Source organism: Lynx canadensis, chromosome B4, assembly GCF_007474595.2.
Source record: "Lynx canadensis isolate LIC74 chromosome B4, mLynCan4.pri.v2, whole genome shotgun sequence".
Classification (NCBI taxonomy): domain Eukaryota; kingdom Metazoa; phylum Chordata; class Mammalia; order Carnivora; family Felidae; genus Lynx; species Lynx canadensis.
Window position 1 is genome coordinate 101,381,080 of NC_044309.1, and position 10,422 is coordinate 101,391,501.

The window sequence follows — 10,422 nt, forward strand, 5'->3', positions numbered from 1 at the left end:
CACTCCAGGCTCATATTGTTCCTACTTGTTTTGCTTTAGCTCTTAATTATATTTAGCACTTTTTATTGCATATTCACATTTAGCTAGGGCCTAGAACCTGCTGAGACATGTTACATCTTCCTTCTCCTAGGAGGCTTCCTTCTGACATTTCACATGAACTATTTAGATGTCTTTTTTTTTTTTTTTTTTTTTTTTTTAATTTTTTTTTTTCAACGTTTATTTATTTTTGGGACAGAGAGAGACAAAGCATGAACGGGGGAAGGGCAGAGAGAGAGGGAGACACAGAATCGGAAACAGGCTCCAGGCTCTGAGCCATCAGCCCAGAGCCTGACGCGGGGCTCGAACTCACGGACCGCGAGATCGTGACCTGGCTGAAGTCGGACGCTTAACCGACTGCGCCACCCAGGCGCCCCTAGATGTCTTTTTAAAACACTTTTCAATCTGGGGGGAAATTATGAGGAGGCCAATTCATAGTGGCTTGCTTTAAGATCTCAATAAACAAATATCCTAGAAAATATTGCTTTTAAAAGAAGTTTAAAATGTCTTATTTATTGCAGTTACTCTTAGGGGGAATTGGATTGACCTGAAATAACTACTATTTAAAAATTATTTAACAATTACTATTATTATAACTTGTACTACTGAGGAAAATGTGGTGATAGGCTTAGAATATTATTTGTGGTTCTGATTAGTATTTTGGAAATTACTAAGTAGATTTGAACAAGGAATGAGGCTTCAGAGGCCAATCTGCAGACATGTTTAGGACCATAGAGGACCATATTGACCAAATATTGTCGATAATTTAAATACTTCTATACTAAACACATACATAAAAATACATAAAGAGAAACTCTGATGGAGTGTAACATTGGTGCAGAAAGTGAAGTCTGATAAATTCCTTACTAAAATTATTTTCCTTTACAATAAACCAGGGGATGGTGGCGATAACACGACATTTATCTAGTAGTTTATTTGATCATTTGTTCACTGAACAAAGGTCTAATATAGATCCTTCTATATGCCAACCACCATATCAGACCTTGGTATTTAAAAATAAATAAGACTGCTTAAGGAAGTTCAGGCTTGCTAAGAAAGGTGGAATGTGTTGTGGGAAATATACAGCAATGTTATTAGTACTGAAATAAGTAAACAGCCTGGTCATAGAAATGAGAGCTGTCTCAAAAATGTTCAAGGACTCCCCATTGTGTTTAGCATAGTTAAAACTGCCCAGCATGGCCTTTCTCTACCAAACTACTTCCTATACTTTTCCTCCTGGACACTTTGCTCCAACTGCCTGGGTCTTTCAGGCTCTTGATCATTTCAGGACTTTTCTTAACTTAAGGCTTCTGTCTAGTCTCCTGCCTCCACCTGGGCTGCTCCGGTACTGCTCTCTTCATGACTGTACTCTCATCCTTCAGTAAAGAGTGAGACTCATAGCACATTGTGGTTTCCTCCCCATCCCTGACTGCCTTATGTAAGCAGGCTTCCCTGATCAATTTCTACTCTTTTTCTTTGGGTATAAGCTTTATTAACACAATTCATAATAGCATACTATGCTATTTACTTATTTGCTTATTTATTTGTATTCATACCCTCTCCATCCTAAGTTGTAAACCTGATGAAAGCCACTTTATGAAAAGTTTTAGCAGTCACGGGAGCTCAACAAGATATTTTAAGAATAACTGTGAAAGGAACAAATTGGGAAATTTTTCAGATATGATAATATTTTTCTTCTTTATCAATTCCAAGGTTTCAGAGTTTTCAAATATTTCTTTGCTTTTTTCTTTTCATCCTTGAGAAAGTTCTTCCAACCAAATGAAATGGAGCTAAAACCTGGGCTAGCACCAAAATACTAAGAAAGTTCTCAGAAAGATCTGTCTGTCGGTCTACCTGTATCTCCACCGGGGACACACTCGGAAGGATATTAAACCATAATCATCTCTTTCTAAGCATTGTTGAACAACAAATGATTGTCAAAGGATTCCCTGCCATACTGCAAGTGAGAAAGTGCCACAGAGGAGAGAAAGATGGTTAGTGTGAATCCCTCCAGTCACTTTGAAATAAGTGAGAACAGACCACTTCTATCTGATCATTATTTACCTTTGATCCTTCACCTCTTGAAAATTCCAACCATCACAATTGCAATCTTTCCCAGAGTAGGAAATATGATCCACCAGATTTATATTTCTCTCTTTCCATGTGGAATAAGGGAAGGAAGGAGTGCTGAGAAGTCATATTCTTTTCAGAGTATGTCTAGCAACACTTTTGCACTTGATGAAATGCCAATGAAAGCTAATTGTGCTACATTGTGCATCTATTTGTGCATTCTATTTTCAAATCCACCTGTCCTTCCATCGCAATACAGCTATGTCTGGTATTACTGTGAAAAATCTGGATTTGATATAAATACATACAGAAATTTCCAACATCAAAATATTTAAAATAATCTATGTGAAATTTTTAGGAAGAAGATACGGTGATTATTGCAAAGATTTTTCAGGCTAGGTTAGAACAGAGAAAAGCACAAAACTGCATTTAGTATTCGCAACAAATCCTTAGTGACTAATGTGTGAGAATTTGGCAGGTAAGGAAGGTCATCTCTCAGACTAGTAAATCCACAGACTAGACAGAAATAAATATGAAGTGTGCCAAATCACACCGTCTCCTGTTTTAGACCCCTGACCTCAAAGGGCAGGTCTTTTCCATGTACAGATTTCCATCCCTGATGATAATTGGAAACTTCAGTTTACTTGCCATCGTGTAACAAAACATCTAGAGTATTGATTTGAAAAAAAAAAATCTAGGTATTTAGGCATTGTTTTGTCTAAATCTCTATTTAAACTGTACGGAAATAGTGTTTTAGAATTTTTTTCTGATGAAATAGATATTGATACATTCCCAATATCTTTCTACCTGTTAAAACCTGTCTGAAATTTCAGAAAACATTAAAAATTATGAAGTTTGTATGTCCTAATTAAATAGGTTATGCTCTTGGCGTTTTGTGGTGTAAGTTTAGTCTGTTACTTCACCGTCCTTTATATTTTATTATATGAACCTAAAGTGCAATTTCCTTATGCTCTTACTTTTCTCTCTTTTATGGTAAGTAGCTTCATACTTCTTTATAAAAATCCAATCATCTCACTTGTCCATATAAACCATTTTCTCAGAAGAGGCTATTTGCTTTGAGAGCTCACATCATTCTTGAAAGATTCTGCTTGTTTGTCCCTTGTGGTTAGAAATAAACTGTTGTACTTCTTAGAAAACAAAACTACTGAAATTCTAGCTTGTAAATCAATCACTAGAACACAATGACTTTCCAACCTGAGTGGTAATTTCAGCATAGCTCATTAGATGAGGTATGTAGCATCTGGATAACTGAAATGAAACCCCAAATAACAAAGCAGTTGAAGTTCAGTAAAATTTTAGAGAAAATTGTGTAAGTTGTCTTAGAAGGAACAGAATGCATTTCTGCCCTTAAGCACTCCATTTTTACATCAGCATAGCAGAATAGAGCCAGCTAGTGAACTAAAAATCAAAAATGGGTCATGGTGCTAGTTTTAAAAATCAGCATGTTATTGGAATATAAAAACAGTTGTATAAATTCTAGAAGCCACGGAATATTTGTTTCTAGAAATAAAAAGAACTCCTTGGCCACTGAACTGTCTTTTCTGAAAGCAAAATGTGGATACATTTACGAATCTCTTTTCTTATGTTTGTTTGAAAACATGATGCTACAAATGTACAATTTTTCTAAAGAGACGTAAAAATAAAAAGAAATAGATTCTGTTAGAGAAGTATGAGTTGGATGATACTAAGATTTCAGGCCCAAAATGGGGGGAGTGAAATGCACAATACAGATTATCTGCTGAAAATGAGAGACCTGGTATCAAGGACTTTGCTAAAAGTGGTTGGTTGCCATGGAAACAAGAAGTAAACGTAGATACTAATGGGGAAGAAAATACCATGTAGTGGTATCAGATAGGATCAGAGGGGCAGGAATTTTATTTTCCTTCTAATTTAGAAGGGGAAAAGAAATGAAGAGCGAAGTTGTCTAGGACAGATCAGAATCCAACTGAAACAGATTGAGGAGTCAGCGTATTACTTTAGTCTTATGGGTGAGGGTAGCCTACCCCAAGTGACTAGTGATGGGCTCTCAAAGCCACCCTCCAGAGGGAGGGGAAGAAACAAGGTTGAACAGTTGGATCCCAGGTTTGCCATGACTCTGGATTTAATACAGATAACCAAATATGTAGGTTTTGGATTTAATGGAAATAGTAATCAAATACATACATTTGTAATCAAATACATATATGTGTCTTAAATTTTTTTCAAAAGGAGTTATATATTTTTTGATTCTAGGATACCAGTGGATGAAAGATACATCAAATTAATCACTTTTTAAGAAACTAAATGTACATTTTACTCTTAATGCATCATATACACATCTTATTTAAGAAACTATAAAATGTGAAAATCTAGGATTTATTTGATGCTTGACAGAAGTTCTTTATACACACATAATACAAACTAAAGCAAAATATAACCTGTAATCTAGACTAACATCAGTAAGTTTCACATACTGGGGTGCCTGAGTGGCTCAGTCAGTGGGGTGTTGGACTCTTGATTTCCGCTCAGGTCATGATCCCAGGGTTGTGGGATCGAGGCCCACCTCGGGCTCTGTGCTGAGGAGCGTGGAGCCTGTTTCAATTCCAGCTCACAGTTTTCTTGCAAAAGCATGAACCCTGTCTCAGGGGGTTGTCATCCAAGAGGGAGTATGTGGGCGCTTTTCAGCAGCAGCAGTAGAAACAATAAAATGATAATCATAACTATTATTCATTTGGCATTTGTCATACACCTTTCTTTGTATTTTATCCGAATGATCTCATCTCATTTAAAAACGTTTATTCATTTTTGAGAGAGAAAGAGAGCACAAGTGGGTGAGGGGCGGAGAGGGGGGAGGACAGAGGATCTGAACCAGGCTCTGCCCTGACAGCGGAGAGCCCAATGCAGGGTTGGAGCTCATGAGCTGTGAGATCATGACCTGAGCCAAAGGTAGACACTCAGTTGACTGAGCCACACAGGCGCCCCTCATCTCGTTTAATTCTTAAAAATAAACTTGTGAGATCTGTGCTTTGAATCTTCGCATTTCAGAGGAGATTTAGAAAAATCAAGTACCTCATCCAAGGACAAATGTCTAGTTAGCAGAAGAAACAGGACTCCCTTTCTGGTCTGGCTGATGTCAGTGTCAAGGCTCCTAATGCTTTGCTGTCTTGATGCTTCCAAGTGACACAACCCAAACTCCTAAGAAACTTGGCCTTCAAAACTGCCAGTGACTGAAGTTCTAGAAGAGCTTCCTAGTTCTAGAAATCAGTGGATGTCAGCCTGAGAGATGGGCCCTGTGAAGAATGGAATAAAATCATACACATGAAAACATACATATGTATTTCTATACAAAATTAATGACAGAGGAAGATTACATATTTATCTAGATAAATGCCTCCCAAAATGATTAGCCAAATTCAACACTCACTCTAACTATCCCCCCCCCCACACAAACATAAAACAAAAACTAGTACAAACATGAAAGATTGTTGAGCTGGAAATAAAATAAAGCAATATGTGTGTCTGTTTCCGAACATTCTTTTTTCCTCTGAACTGTAGACCTTTATCTATATCTTTATCTCTTTATCTCAGTAATACATGGTCTTGACTATTGTGTCTTTTGTTGTCTTGAAATCAGTTAGCACAAGCGCTCCAATTTTGTCCTGCCCTTTAAAGTTGTTTTGACACTTCTAGATCCTTTAAATTTCCAGGTAACATTTAGAATCAGCTTGTCAATTTCTATAAAAAACTCCTGGAACTTCTGTTGAGAGTGCAGTATTTATTCATACATATGTGAGCATATATATGAATTTATTTATTTACTTAATGTAGAAAATAAATTTGGGGAGAACCCATATCTTAAATATTATGTCTTCTAATCCATAACCATGATAAGTATCTTCACTTATTTAATTTCTCTGACCGGTCTTTTGTAGCTTTCAAGATACAACTTATGCACATTTTGTTAATTCATGCCAGGCATTTCATATTTATTAGAACTTGTTGCTTGTTGTTTATTAAAAATCATAAATGACACTTTTAATATTTTGTTAGTAGGTGGAAATACAATTGAATTTTGTATACTGCCTTATATTCTGGGTTCTCACTAATTTACTTGTTTCTAGTAACTTTCTTACAGATGTCCTAGGGTTTTCTTCAAATTTGATAACGTTCCTTGCAAATTAAAGCAATTTTACTTTATTTCATTTCTTTCTTTTGCTTTATTTCACTAGCTAGAACCCACAAAACAATGTTCAATAGAAATGGTGAGAAGAAAACTCCTTGTCTTATTCCGATCTTGGGGGAATAGCATTCAGTATTTTGCATTTAAATATGATGTCAGCACGAGGTTTTCATAGATATCCCCCATTAGATTGAAGAAGTTTCTTACATTCCTGGTTTACTAAGAAATTTATCCTAAGCAGTTATTAAATTTTATCAAATGATTTTTTAGTATATGATCATTTTTAGAAGGTGATATGACTTTAATTTTTTGAAGTTCTTATATGGTCTTGAATCCCTGCAAGAAATCTATTTGGATAAAATCTCTTTTTTGTATTTTTCTGAGTTTAGCTTGCCAATAATTTTTAAAGAGTTTTGCATATATGTTCAGGAGGATATATTGGTCTCTTGCCTTCTTTTCTTATAATAGTTGTTAGATTTTTGTATCATGATAATGCTGACCTCATAAAATGAGTCAGAACATACATATCCTTTCCTCTTCTCTTTTCTGGAAGTTTGTGTAGAAGTGGTATTATTTCTTCCTAATGTTTCGTGAAAGTCACCACTGAAGGCAGATAAGCCTGGACTTTTTCATTGTGGGTAGGTTGTTTTGTTCTTGTTTTTGTTTTTGTTTTTTTAACTCTGAATCTAATTTATTTAAGAGATATAGGGTCGTAGAGGTGATCTATTTAGTCTTGAACGAACATTGATAGTTGTGTCTTTCAAAGATTTTATTCTTTTCACTTAAGTTGTCAATCTGATTGCCACAAAGTAGATGACAATATTTTCTATTATCTTTTTAAAATGTTTATAGGATTTTTAGGGATCATCACCCTTTCATTTCTGGTATCATAATTTATATCTTTTCCTTTTTTTTATTAATCTGGCTAGAGGGACATTGATTTTATTACTCTTTCAAATAAATAACTTTTGGGGGCACCTGGGTGGCTCAGTCAGTTAAGCGTCTAACTCTTGGTTTCAGCTCAGGTCATGATCTCATGGTTCGTGGGTTTGAACCCCGCGTCGGGCTCCATGCTGACAGTGCAGAACCTGCTTCAAATTCTCTCTCTCCCTCTCTCTCAAAAATCTCTTTCTCCCCCACTCATTCTCTCTCTCTCTCTCTCTCTCTCTCTCTCAAAATAAATAAATAAACTTAAAAAAACATAAAAAACAACTTCTGGCTTTATTTTGTTGTTGTTTTGTGTTTTCTATTTTATTTCTTCTTCTTGCTTTAAATTTAATTTTTTATTCTCTTTCTATATTGTAAATGTGGAAAGTTAGATTACAAGTCTTAGCCCTTTCATATTTCTCATACAAGTGTTTATTGATGTATGTTTTTCACTGCTATTTTAGCTGAATTGAATAAATGTTGATATCAGTGTTCTAAATCACCCAGTTCAACATAACTTCTGATTTACCTTATGATTTTTTTCTTTGATCCACATTTTATTTATATCTTTTGTTTAGTTTCCAGGTACTTGGAAATTTTACAGAAATGTTTCAGTTTTTGATTCCCAGCTTAATTCCATGTGGTGAGAGAATGGCTTCTAAGGTAATAACTACCTGAGGACTCTCCCTGATGTCCTGGGTGTTATATATCTCTCCACTGTGACTGGTGGAAAAGCAAACCATTCCCAATCTTGTAAGAGTTCTAGAAAATGTTCAGCTATTGCTTTTCAGTTGGCCTTTCCTGATCAGAAGTAGTTTCTTTCAGGCATGTACCAGTCATTACTCATCAAGGCTTAATAGGAATCTCTGCAGAATTCCAGAATTCTCTATTTGTGGGGCACCTCTCCTGCCCCTCATGTTTGGCCTCTTAAATTTCTAATGGCCTATCCTTTAACTCATATTTCTAAGCTCAATTCAGTAAGACTAATGGGTCCTTATGGGGGTACCCATATATATCAGCTTTCTATTTCTTCAGTAACATTTCCACAAAATGGATTGAAACAGCCAAAATATATTTTCTTACAGTTCTGGAAGTCAGAAGTCCAAAATGGATCTCACCAGGCTATAATCAAGGTAGCAGCAGGGCTTAAGTCCTTTCTGGAAGCTGTACAGTTGCACACCAAGAAACATTTTATGAAATATTTTGCCGTTTAAAGATAAAGAAACACAGCTACATTTCAGAAAAGTCACATAGTTAAAGGAATATAAATGAGGCTTTCAAATTTATTTTCTGTAATAATGAAGGTCAAAGATGTAAGTGTCCAGAGATGTGTGTGTGTGTGTGTGTGTGTGTGTGTGTGTGTGTGTGTGTGTTTGGTTAGGGATGGGGAGTGCAATCTACAAATCTTTTCTCATCCAAATAATTTCTGAAGATCAAATGAAAGCCAAAAGTATGCCATAAATATACTATTGATGAAAAGTTCTTTTAGGTTATTTTAGGAATCTGAATGAAGAACAAAAAATAAGAATTAATAGGAATATTGACATAAAATATGGCTTGAGGGTCTTTCCTAACTTAGTTTTACCATTTAAATAACAATAGCACTGATTAGCAAAGAGTAGAAAGTTTCTGGATGATTTTTGTCTACTTCAACTTTTGGAGGTGTATTTCACAAAATTTAGATGATATGTATTACTCATAATATTCCTATGGACTGAATGTATCCCCATAAAATTCATGTGTTGACACACTTTCTTCCATTATGATGGTATTTAGGAAGTGGTATTAGAAGGTTAGGTCTTTGGAAGGTAATTAGGTTGAGATGAGATTATGAGGATGGATCCCCACAATGAAATTAGTGCCCTTATAGGAAGAGGAAGAAACAGCCGAGCAGTGAGAAGGCAGCCATTTGTAATCCAGAAAAAGGGCTTTCACCGGGAATCAGATCAGTTGGCACCTTGGTCTTCCTGCCAGAACTGTGAGAAATAAATGTCTGTGGTTGGAACTACCCATTCTATTGTAGTCTATCCTAGCAGCTGAAGCTGATGAAGAGAAATATGAAAATAGAAATTTAAAAATAAATATGTGCAACTGTGGTATGAAAAATCACAGTTATGATTAAAATAGGCACATCAAATAATTAAAAGGATAGTCACTAAAATATTATCTTGGGACAATTTATCCCTAGGTGTTTCTTTTTCTTTTATTTCCCAAGTTTTCCCTCTTACCCAGCTTTACTTTTGTAACAGAAAATGTTTTTTAAAGTGTAACTTAAAATTTCAAAAGTAATTAACCAGTTTTGAAACATATGCAATAAACATTGAAAAACAAATATTATTATCTATAGGATATAAAGCATGTGCTGTGGTTGACAGCATAAATTATGTAAGCTCTGGGAATTAAAAAAAACAGTAAAATCAGGATATTTCATAAAGTCAATGTAAAGATCAAGTAATAATGTTGTATAGTCATAGCATATAAGTGAAAATAATTTTCGGTACTATCATTTTAAAGGCCTAAAATGTACAATGCTGAAAAGTAAAATTTACATGAAAAACATGAGCTATAGCAATAATTTGGTCTATAAATGTCAGATGACAAAACCTAGGGAAATAGAAAGGAGAAAAAAACTAAAAAGTTCAGACTTTTGTTACATCAGGAACTAGAATATGAAGTAGCATTTGTAGATTGCTTTGGAATTCAGAGCAAATGGATATTTGGTCAATTATGGAGGAACTTTAGATATCTTTTTATATCATTGAAAAGTTCTTGAAAAGGAAATTATATATGTTAAATCTCTTTGAAAATCATGAATTATTATTTTTGAATTGGGACCTGTTAGTATCAGGCTTTTCAAAACAGATTTGGTTGTATGTAAGAAAGAAATATCTGTTAGTATATGATGTCCAGAAATTGAATAGATTGCTGCCTAGGAAAGTCAGTTCTCTCAGTTCCTGAAAGTGTTTAAAACTAAACTTGGACTACATTGGGTGGGAATGTTGTAGAAGAGACTTAGCTTTGATTGACAAAGTAAAGCAGATAATCTTGATAACTGTCAGATTACCAAGTGTGAAATTTCAGAGTGGTATATTCTAACCACTGGTATGTTGGACTTGGCTTGCACCAATTCATGAGGGCTTGCTGTTAGCAGCTATCCCTGACCCAACTCGGTATTCAGTGGCATCATGTTGGCGTCTTGAAATCAGCCA